This window comes from Lepisosteus platostomus, chromosome 26 (assembly GCF_059453375.1).
Source record: "Lepisosteus platostomus isolate fLepPlt1 chromosome 26, fLepPlt1.hap1, whole genome shotgun sequence".
Taxonomy (NCBI): domain Eukaryota; kingdom Metazoa; phylum Chordata; class Actinopteri; order Semionotiformes; family Lepisosteidae; genus Lepisosteus; species Lepisosteus platostomus.
This window is the reverse complement of record NC_142636.1, coordinates 3211099-3233394: the sequence shown is the minus strand read 5'-3', so window position 1 is coordinate 3233394 and position 22296 is coordinate 3211099. Positions and strand designations below refer to the sequence as shown.

Here is a 22296-nt window from a genome sequence, read left to right as displayed (position 1 = left end):
TTTACTACTTCCAGTGGGCCTTTGAATGCTCTGCTAAGTAGAGACGTGACATAATTACTAATGCGACCGAGTGTGCTGGCTGTTCCTGGTTCGTAATGATTAACGCGAGAAATCAATATAAACATAACTGCTTCGATTTCGAGGTTCAGTTGAAGCTTTCAAAGAAACTATCAAAGACCTCAGAACAACCGAAGACACATTTGGTCATCTCCGTATTGGTGAAGATTAAAGAGTCCCGCAAGTGTCAAGCTTGCACAAACACACACGAGAGAGAAACTCAGGACAGAATTTAAAGAAAGGGAGATGCAGACTATTTGAAGGCACTTTGCTAACCTAATGGCACGCTTATGAATCGTGCATAGGACACATGTAGCAGAGGATGGTTTCGATCCATCGACCTCTGGGTTATGGGCCCAGCACGCTTCCGCTGCGCCACTCTGCTGACAGCCTCTCTGCGTGTGGCGCACAACTGCTCTTTTTATTTCCTACATAAGTGATGAAAGAGTTGAAAGTTTCAACGACAAACGCAGACGTCACTTTGAGCGCTTGGTGTTGTAGCACAAATCATCACATGCTGCTCTACACTGGATTATAAAAGCCGACACATTTTCCAAACATTTTAATGCTGGAGTCACACTGTAGTATTAATAACAGTGCGATACTCGAGGAGCGTAGTGGGATCGCGGTGGCTCATCAGACCGCCCCGGGACAGGGGGCCCGCGTCAGGATGGCCGAGCGGTCTAAGGCGCTGCGTTCAGGTCGCAGTCTCCCCTGGAGGCGTGGGTTCGAATCCCACTCCTGACAAAAAGCTTGCTCAGTGCCGTCTCCAGTCGGGTGCAAATGGGTGAAGCAGCCTGCCGCGGGGAACGTGCGCCGATAGGCGTAGGTGTATCCCCTGCCTCTTCCGATTTAGCTCGTGCTCCATAGGATGGAAGCGGATGCTCTGGCTTTTTGACTCGAATATAACCTGATCACAACAGAAGGCCGTGCAGCCCAGTGCTGGTTTAAGAATGCCTCGTGTCTTCAGGCCCCTATTCCTTCAGGTTACCCCTTTGGAATAGTCGTCCGAAAAAGACGGGAAAGGAAAAGCATGTAAGCTCCCACACACTGCGTTAGCATTAGCGGTTGGAATCTGATGGGAGAAAAGCAACCTGGCTCGCCGTCAAGCAATCCATCCCTGGTCTCCCACGTGACAGGCGGGGATACGCACCACTATACTAACGAGGAGCGCTTGCTTGGCGCTTGAAGACACTTCCTCTTGCGGCTACTACTGTTTCCGGTTTCGTCTTTTCTTTTCATTCCTCCCAGAGGAGCGCATGAAAACGTTTCCATCTCCGCCATCCTCACCCCTCCAATGCTATGGTCCCTGCTCCTCCTGGTGCACTGCAAACACTCATTCAGCCGGTTCTTTCAGTTTGAATACTTAGGTCTTCAAAGGCTGGAAGTAGGGCGCAAGACATGCCAATGCCAAAAGCGTGGCAGTGTGCTTCCAGCTGTGAAATGTCACTGGTGGATGTTGAAGACATTACTTCCAAGGCAGCAGGTCCAAGCGATTTAGCGTTTGTACAAGAAGCAGGAAGAGAGAAACGGCACTCCGCCTTTTTCTGGGCAGGCCGAAGCGACAGGAGAAGGGCGCCGTAGTGGGCAGGATTCGAGCCGACGCGGGGAGACCCCAATGGCTTTCTAGCCCAGCGCCTTAACCGCTCGGCCACGACTATAGGGAGCGCCGCCGCCGCCGGCTTGCGATCATTTAACACGGAGGGCGAGGCGGCGGCGGTAACCTTTTTCAATGTCGCTCTCCGTTTCCCCCCCAAAAAAGCCAAATGACATGCTAGCACTCGGACACCCTTCAGAAGACTGAAGGGTGGCTTAAAGCTGGAAGGATTAGGTCTCCCCGTTCCGACGCGACAATCGAACTTCCTTAGGCAGAGAGAAAGCAACATCGAGGAGCGTCAACAAGACTTTAGAAGCTGCGACACACGCCACTTTCAGTCGCAGACACAGCAGTTTTAAAGGCAGGAATCGCCTTTGCGAACGCCATGAGAAACAGAACGCAAGCTCAGGTCCTGCGGTTTAACAAACAGCCACGGCTTTCATGCGACTGGACATTTCTTTTCTGGAGCGAATTCACTTTCAACTTCAAGAAATTCACACAACTTGCGAAATACGAAATACAAATCTGGCTCATCGCTGCACAAGAAATACCGCCGGCTGGCAAGAAAATGACAACGGTGTTTTTCCTTAACGAAAAACTTCCCATGGAGAAAAACAACGGCTGTGCGTCTCTGTCGGCTTGATTCAGTTTAATGCAAGTATTCATTCTCCTCCTGGAAAATACAGCTTGCGAAAGATGAAATACAATTCTTGGCTTTTCTGGGTGAGTGCAGAAGAAATCCTGCCGGCTGGCAGAAGAATTCCAGCCTTTTTTACTCTTTAACCACAAACTTGCGAATGATACAAAGCAAGCGGGGTGCGTTTCTGTGCAGCTCTTAACTGAACAGCTGCTGCTTCAAGCCCACCCAGGGCTCATTCCGATTTCAACATCATGCCCCCTGAAGGTAGACTGGATTTCTTTGCGAAGCATTCACCTTTTGGACGTTTCAGGAAAGGTGCGTGTCGATGCCAGACTTGAAAAGCTTTCCATACAAAGAAACAACATAGTGCTTTTGATTGATGGGAAACGGCAAGAGCGGTTTGAGCAGCTCCGGCCTCTCAACCGCTTTACAATGTGATCGGCACCTCGGTAGCCAGTTTAGAAGGCTGAAAAGGATGCTGGAAGCACAGCGACGTTCTAAAACCAGCGCTTGAAAAGCATCTGCATACATAAAATGTCCATTTCCCCAAAGCTGAATCTGCATCTTCAGAAGATTGTCAGCTATACGTTTTCGTTCTTTGTTTCCTTTTTTTACGACAAGCTTTCGAGAAATGAACTGTCTATTGTGATGAAGGCTGCATTAGAAATTGTGCATCTAGCTTAGTTCAATGAAATCGGGAGGTGCACCTGTCTCAAGCGGATGGCTCTTTGCAGGCACACTACGGAAACCTGCGGGCGCAAGTTGGGAGAAGTGACTCTTGCAGAGTGTTGAGCTTCGAGAAGAGGGCTCCGCTCAGGAAGATATTTCCACATGTTGAAGAGTCGCTTTTCGCCCTTTCTTTCCCACATTTTTCCAGTGCGGTTATTGATCGCGTTCAAAATGTTTTCCCAACGTACGTGTTACCTGCAAAATCACAGTGAAACTGTTATGCCCAAAAGATTCCTAATAGTTATTGTATTAGAATAGCTCTCCAATTTCTTAGCCTTCGTACACGCAATGTTTAAGGAAACGCTAGAGTAAATGAAACTGTAAATAGACAGGAGCTCTTCTTAGTTTTCATACAAGTTATGATGGCTGCAGCTCCTATCTGCGTCCGGGTGACCGGAGCCAAGGGATTATCTGCGGAACCCTTGATTTATCTCTCGGGCAAGGAGCTAGATACGCCCTTTTCATCTCGGTTTGATCACACCTGTGCATTAAAACGCAGTGCTCGGTACCATCGAGGTGTAAGAGGTTCAAGGATGAGCGGGAAACTTTGTTAATAAGGAGACGGGCACCGCCCAACGTGGGGCTCGAACCCACGACCCTGAGATTAAGAGTCTCATGCTCTACCGACTGAGCTAGCCGGGCGCCGGTGGAGCTGGTGGTTAACTTGTCCCTGTTGACGGCAATTTGACAAGGTATACTTCCTGGCTTTTCATCATGTGCTGACCGGATTCGAGAGTAGCACACCCTGTTCTTTGTTGATTACTGTACCTCCAGCAGCGCAAATGTCAGTAATCATTGAAATGTACGACCTACAATCTCCTCAGCATGCCCGCGTGGACTCCTCAGTGATCATCCTTCTACGTTCTGCTGTAGTTTTCATGCAAGTGAAAACCGTGCTCCAAATAACAGCGGCACAGTTGTATCCTGCGGTAAGCATTCTTCTAATTCCATCGTTTTGCTCCAGGTAAAAGGTAGCGCATCATAGTGTTGATATTCCAAGGTTTCAGAGTCCGTATTGGATGGCTTGGATGCAGACATCGCTCAGAGCTCCCAGTATGATTTTCCCGAGTTCAGTTTTGCAGTGTTTTAGTGCTTTACTACTTCCAGTGGGCCTTTGAATGCTCTGCTAAGTAGAGACGTGACATAATTACTAATGCGACCGAGTGTGCTGGCTGTTCCTGGTTCGTAATGATTAACGCGAGAAATCAATATAAACATAACTGCTTCGATTTCGAGGTTCAGTTGAAGCTTTCAAAGAAACTATCAAAGACCTCAGAACAACCGAAGACACATTTGGTCATCTCCGTATTGGTGAAGATTAAAGAGTCCCGCAAGTGTCAAGCTTGCACAAACACACACGAGAGAGAAACTCAGGACAGAATTTAAAGAAAGGGAGATGCAGACTATTTGAAGGCACTTTGCTAACCTAATGGCACGCTTATGAATCGTGCATAGGACACATGTAGCAGAGGATGGTTTCGATCCATCGACCTCTGGGTTATGGGCCCAGCACGCTTCCGCTGCGCCACTCTGCTGACGGCCTCTCTGCGTGTGGCGCACAACTGCTCTTTTTATTTCCTACATAAGTGATGAAAGAGTTGAAAGTTTCAACGACAAACGCAGACGTCACTTTGAGCGCTTGGTGTTGTAGCACAAATCATCACATGCTGCTCTACACTGGATTATAAAAGCCGACACATTTTCCAAACATTTTAATGCTGGAGTCACACTGTAGTATTAATAACAGTGCGATACTCGAGGAGCGTAGTGGGATCGCGGTGGCTCATCAGACCGCCCCGGGACAGGGGGCCCGCGTCAGGATGGCCGAGCGGTCTAAGGCGCTGCGTTCAGGTCGCAGTCTCCCCTGGAGGCGTGGGTTCGAATCCCACTCCTGACAAAAAGCTTGCTCAGTGCCGTCTCCAGTCGGGTGCAAATGGGTGAAGCAGCCTGCCGCGGGGAACGTGCGCCGATAGGCGTAGGTGTATCCCCTGCCTCTTCCGATTTAGCTCGTGCTCCATAGGATGGAAGCGGATGCTCTGGCTTTTTGACTCGAATATAACCTGATCACAACAGAAGGCCGTGCAGCCCAGTGCTGGTTTAAGAATGCCTCGTGTCTTCAGGCCCCTATTCCTTCAGGTTACCCCTTTGGAATAGTCGTCCGAAAAAGACGGGAAAGGAAAAGCATGTAAGCTCCCACACACTGCGTTAGCATTAGCGGTTGGAATCTGATGGGAGAAAAGCAACCTGGCTCGCCGTCAAGCAATCCATCCCTGGTCTCCCACGTGACAGGCGGGGATACGCACCACTATACTAACGAGGAGCGCTTGCTTGGCGCTTGAAGACACTTCCTCTTGCGGCTACTACTGTTTCCGGTTACGTCTTTTCTTTTCATTCCTCCCAGAGGAGCGCATGAAAACGTTTCCATCTGCGCCATCCTCACCCCTCCAATGCTATGGTCCCTGCTCCTCCTGGTGCACTGCAAACACTCATTCAGCCGGTTCTTTCAGTTTGAATACTTAGGTCTTCAAAGGCTGGAAGTAGGGCGCAAGACATGCCAATGCCAAAAGCGTGGCAGTGTGCTTCCAGCTGTGAAATGTCACTGGTGGATGTTGAAGACATTACTTCCAAGGCAGCAGGTCCAAGCGATTTAGCGTTTGTACAAGAAGCAGGAAGAGAGAAACGGCACTCCGCCTTTTTCTGGGCAGGCCGAAGCGACAGGAGAAGGGCGCCGTAGTCGGCAGGATTCGAGCCGACGCGGGGAGACCCCAATGGCTTTCTAGCCCAGCGCCTTAACCGCTCGGCCACGACTATAGGGAGCGCCGCCGCCGCCGGCTTGCGATCATTTAACACGGAGGGCGAGGCGGCGGCGGTAACCTTTTTCAATGTCGCTCTCCGTTTCCCCCCCAAAAAAGCCAAATGACATGCTAGCACTCGGACACCCTTCAGAAGACTGAAGGGTGGCTTAAAGCTGGAAGGATTAGGTCTCCCCGTTCCGACGCGACAATCGAACTTCCTTAGGCAGAGAGAAAGCAACATCGAGGAGCGTCAACAAGACTTTAGAAGCTGCGACACACGCCACTTTCAGTCGCAGACACAGCAGTTTTAAAGGCAGGAATCGCCTTTGCGAACGCCATGAGAAACAGAACGCAAGCTCAGGTCCTGCGGTTTAACAAACAGCCACGGCTTTCATGCGACTGGACATTTCTTTTCTGGAGCGAATTCACTTTCAACTTCAAGAAATTCACACAACTTGCGAAATACGAAATACAAATCTGGCTCATCGCTGCACAAGAAATACCGCCGGCTGGCAAGAAAATGACAACGGTGTTTTTCCTTAACGAAAAACTTCCCATGGAGAAAAACAACGGCTGTGCGTCTCTGTCGGCTTGATTCAGTTTAATGCAAGTATTCATTCTCCTCCTGGAAAATACAGCTTGCGAAAGATGAAATACAATTCTTGGCTTTTCTGGGTGAGTGCAGAAGAAATCCTGCCGGCTGGCAGAAGAATTCCAGCCTTTTTTACTCTTTAACCACAAACTTGCGAATGATACAAAGCAAGCGGGGTGCGTTTCTGTGCAGCTCTTAACTGAACAGCTGCTGCTTCAAGCCCACCCAGGGCTCATTCCGATTTCAACATCATGCCCCCTGAAGGTAGACTGGATTTCTTTGCGAAGCATTCACCTTTTGGACGTTTCAGGAAAGGTGCGTGTCGATGCCAGACTTGAAAAGCTTTCCATACAAAGAAACAACATAGTGCTTTTGATTGATGGGAAACGGCAAGAGCGGTTTGAGCAGCTCCGGCCTCTCAACCGCTTTACAATGTGATCGGCACCTCGGTAGCCAGTTTAGAAGGCTGAAAAGGATGCTGGAAGCACAGCGACGTTCTAAAACCAGCGCTTGAAAAGCATCTGCATACATAAAATGTCCATTTCCCCAAAGCTGAATCTGCATCTTCAGAAGATTGTCAGCTATACGTTTTCGTTCTTTGTTTCCTTTTTTTACGACAAGCTTTCGAGAAATGAACTGTCTATTGTGATGAAGGCTGCATTAGAAATTGTGCATCTAGCTTAGTTCAATGAAATCGGGAGGTGCACCTGTCTCAAGCGGATGGCTCTTTGCAGGCACACTACGGAAACCTGCGGGCGCAAGTTGGGAGAAGTGACTCTTGCAGAGTGTTGAGCTTCGAGAAGAGGGCTCCGCTCAGGAAGATATTTCCACATGTTGAAGAGTCGCTTTTCGCCCTTTCTTTCCCACATTTTTCCAGTGCGGTTATTGATCGCGTTCAAAATGTTTTCCCAACGTACGTGTTACCTGCAAAATCACAGTGAAACTGTTATGCCCAAAAGATTCCTAATAGTTATTGTATTAGAATAGCTCTCCAATTTCTTAGCCTTCGTACACGCAATGTTTAAGGAAACGCTAGAGTAAATGAAACTGTAAATAGACAGGAGCTCTTCTTAGTTTTCATACAAGTTATGATGGCTGCAGCTCCTATCTGCGTCCGGGTGACCGGAGCCAAGGGATTATCTGCGGAACCCTTGATTTATCTCTCGGGCAAGGAGCTAGATACGCCCTTTTCATCTCGGTTTGATCACACCTGTGCATTAAAACGCAGTGCTCGGTACCATCGAGGTGTAAGAGGTTCAAGGATGAGCGGGAAACTTTGTTAATAAGGAGACGGGCACCGCCCAACGTGGGGCTCGAACCCACGACCCTGAGATTAAGAGTCTCATGCTCTACCGACTGAGCTAGCCGGGCGCCGGTGGAGCTGGTGGTTAACTTGTCCCTGTTGACGGCAATTTGACAAGGTATACTTCCTGGCTTTTCATCATGTGCTGACCGGATTCGAGAGTAGCACACCCTGTTCTTTGTTGATTACTGTACCTCCAGCAGCGCAAATGTCAGTAATCATTGAAATGTACGACCTACAATCTCCTCAGCATGCCCGCGTGGACTCCTCAGTGATCATCCTTCTACGTTCTGCTGTAGTTTTCATGCAAGTGAAAACCGTGCTCCAAATAACAGCGGCACAGTTGTATCCTGCGGTAAGCATTCTTCTAATTCCATCGTTTTGCTCCAGGTAAAAGGTAGCGCATCATAGTGTTGATATTCCAAGGTTTCAGAGTCCGTATTGGATGGCTTGGATGCAGACATCGCTCAGAGCTCCCAGTATGATTTTCCCGAGTTCAGTTTTGCAGTGTTTTAGTGCTTTACTACTTCCAGTGGGCCTTTGAATGCTCTGCTAAGTAGAGACGTGACATAATTACTAATGCGACCGAGTGTGCTGGCTGTTCCTGGTTCGTAATGATTAACGCGAGAAATCAATATAAACATAACTGCTTCGATTTCGAGGTTCAGTTGAAGCTTTCAAAGAAACTATCAAAGACCTCAGAACAACCGAAGACACATTTGGTCATCTCCGTATTGGTGAAGATTAAAGAGTCCCGCAAGTGTCAAGCTTGCACAAACACACACGAGAGAGAAACTCAGGACAGAATTTAAAGAAAGGGAGATGCAGACTATTTGAAGGCACTTTGCTAACCTAATGGCACGCTTATGAATCGTGCATAGGACACATGTAGCAGAGGATGGTTTCGATCCATCGACCTCTGGGTTATGGGCCCAGCACGCTTCCGCTGCGCCACTCTGCTGACGGCCTCTCTGCGTGTGGCGCACAACTGCTCTTTTTATTTCCTACATAAGTGATGAAAGAGTTGAAAGTTTCAACGACAAACGCAGACGTCACTTTGAGCGCTTGGTGTTGTAGCACAAATCATCACATGCTGCTCTACACTGGATTATAAAAGCCGACACATTTTCCAAACATTTTAATGCTGGAGTCACACTGTAGTATTAATAACAGTGCGATACTCGAGGAGCGTAGTGGGATCGCGGTGGCTCATCAGACCGCCCCGGGACAGGGGGCCCGCGTCAGGATGGCCGAGCGGTCTAAGGCGCTGCGTTCAGGTCGCAGTCTCCCCTGGAGGCGTGGGTTCGAATCCCACTCCTGACAAAAAGCTTGCTCAGTGCCGTCTCCAGTCGGGTGCAAATGGGTGAAGCAGCCTGCCGCGGGGAACGTGCGCCGATAGGCGTAGGTGTATCCCCTGCCTCTTCCGATTTAGCTCGTGCTCCATAGGATGGAAGCGGATGCTCTGGCTTTTTGACTCGAATATAACCTGATCACAACAGAAGGCCGTGCAGCCCAGTGCTGGTTTAAGAATGCCTCGTGTCTTCAGGCCCCTATTCCTTCAGGTTACCCCTTTGGAATAGTCGTCCGAAAAAGACGGGAAAGGAAAAGCATGTAAGCTCCCACACACTGCGTTAGCATTAGCGGTTGGAATCTGATGGGAGAAAAGCAACCTGGCTCGCCGTCAAGCAATCCATCCCTGGTCTCCCACGTGACAGGCGGGGATACGCACCACTATACTAACGAGGAGCGCTTGCTTGGCGCTTGAAGACACTTCCTCTTGCGGCTACTACTGTTTCCGGTTACGTCTTTTCTTTTCATTCCTCCCAGAGGAGCGCATGAAAACGTTTCCATCTGCGCCATCCTCACCCCTCCAATGCTATGGTCCCTGCTCCTCCTGGTGCACTGCAAACACTCATTCAGCCGGTTCTTTCAGTTTGAATACTTAGGTCTTCAAAGGCTGGAAGTAGGGCGCAAGACATGCCAATGCCAAAAGCGTGGCAGTGTGCTTCCAGCTGTGAAATGTCACTGGTGGATGTTGAAGACATTACTTCCAAGGCAGCAGGTCCAAGCGATTTAGCGTTTGTACAAGAAGCAGGAAGAGAGAAACGGCACTCCGCCTTTTTCTGGGCAGGCCGAAGCGACAGGAGAAGGGCGCCGTAGTCGGCAGGATTCGAGCCGACGCGGGGAGACCCCAATGGCTTTCTAGCCCAGCGCCTTAACCGCTCGGCCACGACTATAGGGAGCGCCGCCGCCGCCGGCTTGCGATCATTTAACACGGAGGGCGAGGCGGCGGCGGTAACCTTTTTCAATGTCGCTCTCCGTTTCCCCCCCAAAAAAGCCAAATGACATGCTAGCACTCGGACACCCTTCAGAAGACTGAAGGGTGGCTTAAAGCTGGAAGGATTAGGTCTCCCCGTTCCGACGCGACAATCGAACTTCCTTAGGCAGAGAGAAAGCAACATCGAGGAGCGTCAACAAGACTTTAGAAGCTGCGACACACGCCACTTTCAGTCGCAGACACAGCAGTTTTAAAGGCAGGAATCGCCTTTGCGAACGCCATGAGAAACAGAACGCAAGCTCAGGTCCTGCGGTTTAACAAACAGCCACGGCTTTCATGCGACTGGACATTTCTTTTCTGGAGCGAATTCACTTTCAACTTCAAGAAATTCACACAACTTGCGAAATACGAAATACAAATCTGGCTCATCGCTGCACAAGAAATACCGCCGGCTGGCAAGAAAATGACAACGGTGTTTTTCCTTAACGAAAAACTTCCCATGGAGAAAAACAACGGCTGTGCGTCTCTGTCGGCTTGATTCAGTTTAATGCAAGTATTCATTCTCCTCCTGGAAAATACAGCTTGCGAAAGATGAAATACAATTCTTGGCTTTTCTGGGTGAGTGCAGAAGAAATCCTGCCGGCTGGCAGAAGAATTCCAGCCTTTTTTACTCTTTAACCACAAACTTGCGAATGATACAAAGCAAGCGGGGTGCGTTTCTGTGCAGCTCTTAACTGAACAGCTGCTGCTTCAAGCCCACCCAGGGCTCATTCCGATTTCAACATCATGCCCCCTGAAGGTAGACTGGATTTCTTTGCGAAGCATTCACCTTTTGGACGTTTCAGGAAAGGTGCGTGTCGATGCCAGACTTGAAAAGCTTTCCATACAAAGAAACAACATAGTGCTTTTGATTGATGGGAAACGGCAAGAGCGGTTTGAGCAGCTCCGGCCTCTCAACCGCTTTACAATGTGATCGGCACCTCGGTAGCCAGTTTAGAAGGCTGAAAAGGATGCTGGAAGCACAGCGACGTTCTAAAACCAGCGCTTGAAAAGCATCTGCATACATAAAATGTCCATTTCCCCAAAGCTGAATCTGCATCTTCAGAAGATTGTCAGCTATACGTTTTCGTTCTTTGTTTCCTTTTTTTACGACAAGCTTTCGAGAAATGAACTGTCTATTGTGATGAAGGCTGCATTAGAAATTGTGCATCTAGCTTAGTTCAATGAAATCGGGAGGTGCACCTGTCTCAAGCGGATGGCTCTTTGCAGGCACACTACGGAAACCTGCGGGCGCAAGTTGGGAGAAGTGACTCTTGCAGAGTGTTGAGCTTCGAGAAGAGGGCTCCGCTCAGGAAGATATTTCCACATGTTGAAGAGTCGCTTTTCGCCCTTTCTTTCCCACATTTTTCCAGTGCGGTTATTGATCGCGTTCAAAATGTTTTCCCAACGTACGTGTTACCTGCAAAATCACAGTGAAACTGTTATGCCCAAAAGATTCCTAATAGTTATTGTATTAGAATAGCTCTCCAATTTCTTAGCCTTCGTACACGCAATGTTTAAGGAAACGCTAGAGTAAATGAAACTGTAAATAGACAGGAGCTCTTCTTAGTTTTCATACAAGTTATGATGGCTGCAGCTCCTATCTGCGTCCGGGTGACCGGAGCCAAGGGATTATCTGCGGAACCTTTGATTTATCTCTCGGGCAAGGAGCTAGATACGCCCTTTTCATCTCGGTTTGATCACACCTGTGCATTAAAACGCAGTGCTCGGTACCATCGAGGTGTAAGAGGTTCAAGGATGAGCGGGAAACTTTGTTAATAAGGAGACGGGCACCGCCCAACGTGGGGCTCGAACCCACGACCCTGAGATTAAGAGTCTCATGCTCTACCGACTGAGCTAGCCGGGCGCCGGTGGAGCTGGTGGTTAACTTGTCCCTGTTGACGGCAATTTGACAAGGTATACTTCCTGGCTTTTCATCATGTGCTGACCGGATTCGAGAGTAGCACACCCTGTTCTTTGTTGATTACTGTACCTCCAGCAGCGCAAATGTCAGTAATCATTGAAATGTACGACCTACAATCTCCTCAGCATGCCCGCGTGGACTCCTCAGTGATCATCCTTCTACGTTCTGCTGTAGTTTTCATGCAAGTGAAAACCGTGCTCCAAATAACAGCGGCACAGTTGTATCCTGCGGTAAGCATTCTTCTAATTCCATCGTTTTGCTCCAGGTAAAAGGTAGCGCATCATAGTGTTGATATTCCAAGGTTTCAGAGTCCGTATTGGATGGCTTGGATGCAGACATCGCTCAGAGCTCCCAGTATGATTTTCCCGAGTTCAGTTTTGCAGTGTTTTAGTGCTTTACTACTTCCAGTGGGCCTTTGAATGCTCTGCTAAGTAGAGACGTGACATAATTACTAATGCGACCGAGTGTGCTGGCTGTTCCTGGTTCGTAATGATTAACGCGAGAAATCAATATAAACATAACTGCTTCGATTTCGAGGTTCAGTTGAAGCTTTCAAAGAAACTATCAAAGACCTCAGAACAACCGAAGACACATTTGGTCATCTCCGTATTGGTGAAGATTAAAGAGTCCCGCAAGTGTCAAGCTTGCACAAACACACACGAGAGAGAAACTCAGGACAGAATTTAAAGAAAGGGAGATGCAGACTATTTGAAGGCACTTTGCTAACCTAATGGCACGCTTATGAATCGTGCATAGGACACATGTAGCAGAGGATGGTTTCGATCCATCGACCTCTGGGTTATGGGCCCAGCACGCTTCCGCTGCGCCACTCTGCTGACGGCCTCTCTGCGTGTGGCGCACAACTGCTCTTTTTATTTCCTACATAAGTGATGAAAGAGTTGAAAGTTTCAACGACAAACGCAGACGTCACTTTGAGCGCTTGGTGTTGTAGCACAAATCATCACATGCTGCTCTACACTGGATTATAAAAGCCGACACATTTTCCAAACATTTTAATGCTGGAGTCACACTGTAGTATTAATAACAGTGCGATACTCGAGGAGCGTAGTGGGATCGCGGTGGCTCATCAGACCGCCCCGGGACAGGGGGCCCGCGTCAGGATGGCCGAGCGGTCTAAGGCGCTGCGTTCAGGTCGCAGTCTCCCCTGGAGGCGTGGGTTCGAATCCCACTCCTGACAAAAAGCTTGCTCAGTGCCGTCTCCAGTCGGGTGCAAATGGGTGAAGCAGCCTGCCGCGGGGAACGTGCGCCGATAGGCGTAGGTGTATCCCCTGCCTCTTCCGATTTAGCTCGTGCTCCATAGGATGGAAGCGGATGCTCTGGCTTTTTGACTCGAATATAACCTGATCACAACAGAAGGCCGTGCAGCCCAGTGCTGGTTTAAGAATGCCTCGTGTCTTCAGGCCCCTATTCCTTCAGGTTACCCCTTTGGAATAGTCGTCCGAAAAAGACGGGAAAGGAAAAGCATGTAAGCTCCCACACACTGCGTTAGCATTAGCGGTTGGAATCTGATGGGAGAAAAGCAACCTGGCTCGCCGTCAAGCAATCCATCCCTGGTCTCCCACGTGACAGGCGGGGATACGCACCACTATACTAACGAGGAGCGCTTGCTTGGCGCTTGAAGACACTTCCTCTTGCGGCTACTACTGTTTCCGGTTTCGTCTTTTCTTTTCATTCCTCCCAGAGGAGCGCATGAAAACGTTTCCATCTCCGCCATCCTCACCCCTCCAATGCTATGGTCCCTGCTCCTCCTGGTGCACTGCAAACACTCATTCAGCCGGTTCTTTCAGTTTGAATACTTAGGTCTTCAAAGGCTGGAAGTAGGGCGCAAGACATGCCAATGCCAAAAGCGTGGCAGTGTGCTTCCAGCTGTGAAATGTCACTGGTGGATGTTGAAGACATTACTTCCAAGGCAGCAGGTCCAAGCGATTTAGCGTTTGTACAAGAAGCAGGAAGAGAGAAACGGCACTCCGCCTTTTTCTGGGCAGGCCGAAGCGACAGGAGAAGGGCGCCGTAGTGGGCAGGATTCGAGCCGACGCGGGGAGACCCCAATGGCTTTCTAGCCCAGCGCCTTAACCGCTCGGCCACGACTATAGGGAGCGCCGCCGCCGCCGGCTTGCGATCATTTAACACGGAGGGCGAGGCGGCGGCGGTAACCTTTTTCAATGTCGCTCTCCGTTTCCCCCCCAAAAAAGCCAAATGACATGCTAGCACTCGGACACCCTTCAGAAGACTGAAGGGTGGCTTAAAGCTGGAAGGATTAGGTCTCCCCGTTCCGACGCGACAATCGAACTTCCTTAGGCAGAGAGAAAGCAACATCGAGGAGCGTCAACAAGACTTTAGAAGCTGCGACACACGCCACTTTCAGTCGCAGACACAGCAGTTTTAAAGGCAGGAATCGCCTTTGCGAACGCCATGAGAAACAGAACGCAAGCTCAGGTCCTGCGGTTTAACAAACAGCCACGGCTTTCATGCGACTGGACATTTCTTTTCTGGAGCGAATTCACTTTCAACTTCAAGAAATTCACACAACTTGCGAAATACGAAATACAAATCTGGCTCATCGCTGCACAAGAAATACCGCCGGCTGGCAAGAAAATGACAACGGTGTTTTTCCTTAACGAAAAACTTCCCATGGAGAAAAACAACGGCTGTGCGTCTCTGTCGGCTTGATTCAGTTTAATGCAAGTATTCATTCTCCTCCTGGAAAATACAGCTTGCGAAAGATGAAATACAATTCTTGGCTTTTCTGGGTGAGTGCAGAAGAAATCCTGCCGGCTGGCAGAAGAATTCCAGCCTTTTTTACTCTTTAACCAGAAACTTGCGAATGATACAAAGCAAGCGGGGTGCGTTTCTGTGCAGCTGTTAACTGAACAGCTGCTGCTTCAAGCCCACCCAGGGCTCATTCCGATTTCAACATCATGCCCCCTGAAGGTAGACTGGATTTCTTTGCGAAGCATTCACCTTTTGGACGTTTCAGGAAAGGTGCGTGTCGATGCCAGACTTGAAAAGCTTTCCATACAAAGAAACAACATAGTGCTTTTGATTGATGGGAAACGGCAAGAGCGGTTTGAGCAGCTCCGGCCTCTCAACCGCTTTACAATGTGATCGGCACCTCGGTAGCCAGTTTAGAAGGCTGAAAAGGATGCTGGAAGCACAGCGACGTTCTAAAACCAGCGCTTGAAAAGCATCTGCATACATAAAATGTCCATTTCCCCAAAGCTGAATCTGCATCTTCAGAAGATTGTCAGCTATACGTTTTCGTTCTTTGTTTCCTTTTTTTACGACAAGCTTTCGAGAAATGAACTGTCTATTGTGATGAAGGCTGCATTAGAAATTGTGCATCTAGCTTAGTTCAATGAAATCGGGAGGTGCACCTGTCTCAAGCGGATGGCTCTTTGCAGGCACACTACGGAAACCTGCGGGCGCAAGTTGGGAGAAGTGACTCTTGCAGAGTGTTGAGCTTCGAGAAGAGGGCTCCGCTCAGGAAGATATTTCCACATGTTGAAGAGTCGCTTTTCGCCCTTTCTTTCCCACATTTTTCCAGTGCGGTTATTGATCGCGTTCAAAATGTTTTCCCAACGTACGTGTTACCTGCAAAATCACAGTGAAACTGTTATGCCCAAAAGATTCCTAATAGTTATTGTATTAGAATAGCTCTCCAATTTCTTAGCCTTCGTACACGCAATGTTTAAGGAAACGCTAGAGTAAATGAAACTGTAAATAGACAGGAGCTCTTCTTAGTTTTCATACAAGTTATGATGGCTGCAGCTCCTATCTGCGTCCGGGTGACCGGAGCCAAGGGATTATCTGCGGAACCCTTGATTTATCTCTCGGGCAAGGAGCTAGATACGCCCTTTTCATCTCGGTTTGATCACACCTGTGCATTAAAACGCAGTGCTCGGTACCATCGAGGTGTAAGAGGTTCAAGGATGAGCGGGAAACTTTGTTAATAAGGAGACGGGCACCGCCCAACGTGGGGCTCGAACCCACGACCCTGAGATTAAGAGTCTCATGCTCTACCGACTGAGCTAGCCGGGCGCCGGTGGAGCTGGTGGTTAACTTGTCCCTGTTGACGGCAATTTGACAAGGTATACTTCCTGGCTTTTCATCATGTGCTGACCGGATTCGAGAGTAGCACACCCTGTTCTTTGTTGATTACTGTACCTCCAGCAGCGCAAATGTCAGTAATCATTGAAATGTACGACCTACAATCTCCTCAGCATGCCCGCGTGGACTCCTCAGTGATCATCCTTCTACGTTCTGCTGTAGTTTTCATGCAAGTGAAAACCGTGCTCCAAATAACAGCGGCACAGTTGTATCCTGCGGTAAGCATTCTTCTAATTCCATCGTTTTGCTCCAGGTAAAAGGTAGCGCATCATAGTGTTGATATTCCAAGGTTTCAGAGTCCGTATTGGATGGCTTGAATGCAGACATCGCTCAGAGCTCCCAGTATGATTTTCCCGAGTTCAGTTTTGCAGTGTTTTAGTGCTTTACTACTTCCAGTGGGCCTTTGAATGCTCTGCTAAGTAGAGACGTGACATAATTACTAATGCGACCGAGTGTGCTGGCTGTTCCTGGTTCGTAATGATTAACGCGAGAAATCAATATAAACATAACTGCTTCGATTTCGAGGTTCAGTTGAAGCTTTCAAAGAAACTATCAAAGACCTCAGAACAACCGAAGACACATTTGGTCATCTCCTTATTGGTGAAGATTAAAGAGTCCCGCAAGTGTCAAGCTTGCACAAACACACACGAGAGAGAAACTCAGGACAGAATTTAAAGAAAGGGAGATGCAGACTATTTGAAGGCACTTTGCTAACCCAATGGCATGCTTATGAATCGTGCATAGGACACATGTAGCAGAGGATGGTTTCGATCCATCGACCTCTGGGTTATGGGCCCAGCACGCTTCCGCTGCGCCACTCTGCTGACGGCCTCTCTGCGTGTGGCGCACAACTGCTCTTTTTATTTCCTACATCAGTGATGAAAGAGTTGAAAGTTTCAACGACAAACGCAGACGTCACTTTGAGCGCTTGGTGTTGTAGCACAAATCATCACATGCTGCTCTACACTGGATTATAAAAGCCGACACATTTTCCAAACATTTTAATGCTGGAGTCACACTGTAGTATTAATAACAGTGCGATACTCGAGGAGCGTAGTGGGATCGCGGTGGCTCATCAGACCGCCCCGGGACCGGGGGCCCGCGTCAGGATGGCCGAGCGGTCTAAGGCGCTGCGTTCAGGTCGCAGTCTCCCCTGGAGGCGTGGGTTCGAATCCCACTCCTGACAAAAAGCTTGCTCAGTGCCGTCTCCAGTCGGGTGCAAATGGGTGAAGCAGCCTGCCGCAGGGAACGTGCGCCGATAGGCGTAGGTGTATCCCCTGCCTCTTCCGATTTATCTCGTGCTCCATAGGATGGAAGCGGATGCTCTGGCTTTTTGACTCGAATATAACCTGATCACAACAGAAGGCCGTGCAGCCCAGTGCTGGTTTAAGAATGCCTCGTGTCTTCAGGCCCCTATTCCTTCAGGTTACCCCTTTGGAATAGTCGTCCGAAAAAGACGGGAAAGGAAAAGCATGTAAGCTCCCACACACTGCGTTAGCATTAGCGGTTGGAATCTGATGGGAGAAAAGCAACCTGGCTCGCCGTCAAGCAATCCATCCCTGGTCTCCCACGTGACAGGCGGGGATACGCACCACTATACTAACGAGGAGCGCTTGCTTGGCGCTTGAAGACACTTCCTCTTGCGGCTACTACTGTTTCCGGTTTCGTCTTTTCTTTTCATTCCTCCCAGAGGAGCGCATGAAAACGTTTCCATCTGCGCCATCCTCACCCCTCCAATGCTATGGTCCCTGCTCCTCCTGGTGCACTGCAAACACTCATTCAGCCGGTTCTTTCAGTTTGAATACTTAGGTCTTCAAAGGCTGGAAGTAGGGCGCAAGACATGCCAATGCCAAAAGCGTGGCAGTGTGCTTCCAGCTGTGAAATGTCACTGGTGGATGTTGAAGACATTACTTCCAAGGCAGCAGGTCCAAGCGATTTAGCGTTTGTACAAGAAGCAGGAAGAGAGAAACGGCACTCCGCCTTTTTCTGGGCAGGCCGAAGCGACAGGAGAAGGGCGCCGTAGTCGGCAGGATTCGAGCCGACGCGGGGAGACCCCAATGGCTTTCTAGCCCATCGCCTTAACCGCTCGGCCACGACTACAGGGAGCGCCGCCGCCGCCGGCTTGCAATCATTTAACACGGAGGGCGAGGCGGCGGCGGTAACCTTTTTCAATGTCGCTCTCCGCTTCCCCCCAAAAAAAGCCAAATGACATGCTAGCACTCGGACACCCTTCAGAAGACTGAAGGGTGGCTTAAAGCTGGAAGGATTAGGTCTCCCCGTTCCGACGCGACAATCGAACTTCCTTAGGCAGAGAGAAAGCAACATCGAGGAGCGTCAACAAGACTTTAGAAGCTGCGACACACGCCACTTTCAGTCGCAGACACAGCAGTTTTAAAGGCAGGAATCGCCTTTGCGAACGCCATGAGAAACAGAACGCAAGCTCAGGTCCTGCGGTTTAACAAACAGCCTCGGCTTTCAAGCGACATTTCTTTTCTGGAGCGAATTCACTTTCAACTTCAAGAAATTCACACAACTTGCGAAATACGAAATACAAATCTGGCTCATCGCTGCACAAGAAATACCGCCGGCTGGCAAGAAAATGACAACGGTGTTTTTCCTTAACGAAAAACTTCCCATGGAGAAAAACAACGGCTGTGCGTCTCTGTCGGCTTGATTCAGTTTAATGCAAGTATTCATTCTCCTCCTGGAAAATACAGCTTGCGAAAGATGAAATACAATTCTTGGCTTTTCTGGGTGAGTGCAGAAGAAATCCTGCCGGCTGGCAGAAGAATTCCAGCCTTTTTTACTCTTTAACCAGAAACTTGCGAATGATACAAAGCAAGCGGGGTGCGTTTCTGTGCAGCTGTTAACTGAACAGCTGCTGCTTCAAGCCCACCCAGGGCTCATTCCGATTTCAACATCATGCCCCCTGAAGGTAGACTGGATTTCTTTGCGAAGCATTCACCTTTTGGACGTTTCAGGAAAGGTGCGTGTCGATGCCAGACTTGAAAAGCTTTCCATACAAAGAAACAACATAGTGCTTTTGATTGATGGGAAACGGCAAGAGCGGTTTGAGCAGCTCCGGCCTCTCAACCGCTTTACAATGTGATCGGCACCTCGGTAGCCAGTTTAGAAGACTGAAAAGGATGCTGGAAGCACAGCGACGTTCTAAAACCAGCGCTTGAAAAGCATCTGCATACATAAAATGTCCATTTCCCCAAAGCTGAATCTGCATCTTCAGAAGATTGTCAGCTATACGTTTTCGTTCTTTGTTTCCTTTTTTTACGACAAGCTTTCGAGAAATGAACTGTCTATTGTGATGAAGGCTGCGTTAGAAATTGTGCATCTAGCTTAGTTCAATGAAATCGGGAGGTGCACCTGTCTCAAGCGGATGGCTCTTTGCAGGCACACTACGGAAACCTGCGGGCGCAAGTTGGGAGAAGTGACTCTTGCAGAGTGTTGAGCTTCGAGAAGAGGGCTCCGCTCAGGAAGATATTTCCACATGTTGAAGAGTCGCTTTTCGCCCTTTCTTTCCCACATTTTTCCAGTGCGGTTATTGATCGCGTTCAAAATGTTTTCCCAACGTACGTGTTACCTGCAAAATCACAGTGAAACTGTTATGCCGAAAAGATTCCTAATAGTTATTGTATTAGAATAGCTCTCCAATTTCTTAGCCTTCGTACACGCAATGTTTAAGGAAACGCTAGAGTAAATGAAACTGTAAATAGACAGGAGCTCTTCTTAGTTTTCATACAAGTTATGATGGCTGCAGCTCCTATCTGCGTCCGGGTGACCGGAGCCAAGGGATTATCTGCGGAACCTTTGATTTATCTCTCGGGCAAGGAGCTAGATACGCCCTTTTCATCTCGGTTTGATCACACCTGTGCATTAAAACGCAGTGCTCGGTACCATCGAGGTGTAAGAGGTTCAAGGATGAGCGGGAAACTTTGTTAATAAGGAGACGGGCACCGCCCAACGTGGGGCTCGAACCCACGACCCTGAGATTAAGAGTCTCATGCTCTACCGACTGAGCTAGCCGGGCGCCGGTGGAGCTGGTGGTTAACTTGTCCCTGTTGACGGCAATTTGACAAGGTATACTTCCTGGCTTTTCATCATGTGCTGACCGGATTCGAGAGTAGCACACCCTGTTCTTTGTTGATTACTGTACCTCCAGCAGCGCAAATGTCAGTAATCATTGAAATGTACGACCTACAATCTCCTCAGCATGCCCGCGTGGACTCCTCAGTGATCATCCTTCTACGTTCTGCTGTAGTTTTCATGCAAGTGAAAACCGTGCTCCAAATAACAGCGGCACAGTTGTATCCTGCGGTAAGCATTCTTCTAATTCCATCGTTTTGCTCCAGGTAAAAGGTAGCGCATCATAGTGTTGATATTCCAAGGTTTCAGAGTCCGTATTGGATGGCTTGGATGCAGACATCGCTCAGAGCTCCCAGTATGATTTTCCCGAGTTCAGTTTTGCAGTGTTTTAGTGCTTTACTACTTCCAGTGGGCCTTTGAATGCTCTGCTAAGTAGAGACGTGACATAATTACTAATGCGACCGAGTGTGCTGGCTGTTCCTGGTTCGTAATGATTAACGCGAGAAATCAATATAAACATAACTGCTTCGATTTCGAGGTTCAGTTGAAGCTTTCAAAGAAACTATCAAAGACCTCAGAACAACCGAAGACACATTTGGTCATCTCCGTATTGGTGAAGATTAAAGAGTCCCGCAAGTGTCAAGCTTGCACAAACACACACGAGAGAGAAACTCAGGACAGAATTTAAAGAAAGGGAGATGCAGACTATTTGAAGGCACTTTGCTAACCCAATGGCATGCTTATGAATCGTGCATAGGACACATGTAGAAGAGGATGGTTTCGATCCATCGACCTCTGGGTTATGGGCCCAGCACGCTTCCGCTGCGCCACTCTGCTGACGGCCTCTCTGCGTGTGGCGCACAACTGCTCTTTTTATTTCCTACATAAGTGATGAAAGAGTTGAAAGTTTCAACGACAAACACAGACGTCACTTTGAGCGTCAACCCCATGTAAGTTATGGGGCAGTAACAGCACACTTTTCAAAACGTGTTTTTCAGCCGAAATAAACGCGTTTTTTCAGACAGCTGTATCCCTATGTAACTGCAAGGCTCAGAAGAGCCCACACACTCAGGTCTTAACCCCAGTGTGCCGAAAGTGTCAAAACATGTTTTTCAGCAGAAATAAACATGTTTCTGCAAGTTTGGTCAACCCCATGTAACTTATGGGGCAGTAACAGCTCACTTTTCAAAACGTGTTTTTCAGGCCAAAATAAACGCGTTTTTTCAGACAGCTGTATCCCTATGTAACTGCAAGGCTCAGAAGAGCCCACACACTCAGGTCTTAACCCCAGTGTGCTGAAAGTGTCAAAACATGTTTTTCAGCAGAAATAAACATGTTTCTGCAAGTTTGGTCAACCCCATGTAAGTTATGGGTCAGTAACAGCTCACTTTTCAAAACGTGTTTTTCAGCCCGAAATAAACGCGTTTTTTCAGACAGCTGTATCCCTATGTAACTGCAAGGCTCAGAAGAGCCCACACACTCAGGTCTTAACCCCAGTGTGCTGAAAGTGTCAAAACATGTTTTTCAGCAGAAATAAACATGTTTCTGCAAGTTTGGTCAACCCCATGTAAGTTATGGGTCAGTAACAGCTCACTTTTCAAAACGTGTTTTTCAGCCCGAAATAAACGCGTTTTTTCAGATAGCTGTTACCCTATGTAACTGCAAGGCTCAGAAGAGCCCACACACTCAGGTCTTAACCCCAGTGCGCTGAAAGTGTCAAAACATGTTTTTCAGCAGAAATAAACGTTTCTGCAAGTTTGGTCAAGCCCATGTAAGTTATGGGTCAGTAACAGCTCACTTTTCAAAACGTGTTTTTCAGCCCGAAATAAACACGTTTTTTCAGACAGCTGTATCCCTATGTAACTGCAAGGCTCAGAAGAGCCCACACACTCAGGTCTTAACCCCAGTGTGCTGAAAGTGTCAAAACATGTTTTTCAGCAGAAATAAACATGTTTCTGCAAGTTTGGTCAACCCCATGTAAGTTATGGGTCAGTAACAGCTCACTTTTCAAAACGTGTTTTTCAGCCCGAAATAAACGCGTTTTTTCAGACAGCTGTATCCCTATGTAACTGCAAGGCTCAGAAGAGCCCACACACTCAGGTCTTAACCCCAGTGT

The 22296-nt window shown here is 48.5% G+C and overlaps 10 non-coding genes across 10 annotated transcripts; 5 read left to right on the top strand and 5 right to left on the bottom strand.

Annotated features, from left to right (window-relative positions):
- The first annotated feature begins 721 nt into the window (after positions 1-721).
- Positions 722-804, top strand: trnal-cag (transfer RNA leucine (anticodon CAG)). Its single transcript has one exon. It is a non-coding gene; the product is annotated as a tRNA-Leu (tRNA).
- Positions 805-3592: 2788 nt separating this feature from the next.
- trnak-cuu (transfer RNA lysine (anticodon CUU)) lies at positions 3593-3665 on the bottom strand. The gene has a single exon. It is a non-coding gene; the product is annotated as a tRNA-Lys (tRNA).
- A 1172-nt stretch (positions 3666-4837) lies between these two features.
- On the top strand, positions 4838-4920 carry trnal-cag (transfer RNA leucine (anticodon CAG)). Its single transcript has one exon. It is a non-coding gene; the product is annotated as a tRNA-Leu (tRNA).
- Positions 4921-7708: 2788 nt separating this feature from the next.
- trnak-cuu (transfer RNA lysine (anticodon CUU)) lies at positions 7709-7781 on the bottom strand. The gene has a single exon. It is a non-coding gene; the product is annotated as a tRNA-Lys (tRNA).
- Positions 7782-8953: 1172 nt separating this feature from the next.
- Positions 8954-9036, top strand: trnal-cag (transfer RNA leucine (anticodon CAG)). The gene has a single exon. It is a non-coding gene; the product is annotated as a tRNA-Leu (tRNA).
- A 2788-nt stretch (positions 9037-11824) lies between these two features.
- On the bottom strand, positions 11825-11897 carry trnak-cuu (transfer RNA lysine (anticodon CUU)). The gene has a single exon. It is a non-coding gene; the product is annotated as a tRNA-Lys (tRNA).
- A 1172-nt stretch (positions 11898-13069) lies between these two features.
- trnal-cag (transfer RNA leucine (anticodon CAG)) lies at positions 13070-13152 on the top strand. The gene has a single exon. It is a non-coding gene; the product is annotated as a tRNA-Leu (tRNA).
- Positions 13153-15940: 2788 nt separating this feature from the next.
- On the bottom strand, positions 15941-16013 carry trnak-cuu (transfer RNA lysine (anticodon CUU)). The gene has a single exon. It is a non-coding gene; the product is annotated as a tRNA-Lys (tRNA).
- Positions 16014-17185: 1172 nt separating this feature from the next.
- On the top strand, positions 17186-17268 carry trnal-cag (transfer RNA leucine (anticodon CAG)). Its single transcript has one exon. It is a non-coding gene; the product is annotated as a tRNA-Leu (tRNA).
- A 2783-nt stretch (positions 17269-20051) lies between these two features.
- Positions 20052-20124, bottom strand: trnak-cuu (transfer RNA lysine (anticodon CUU)). Its single transcript has one exon. It is a non-coding gene; the product is annotated as a tRNA-Lys (tRNA).
- Positions 20125-22296: the final 2172 nt, after the last annotated feature.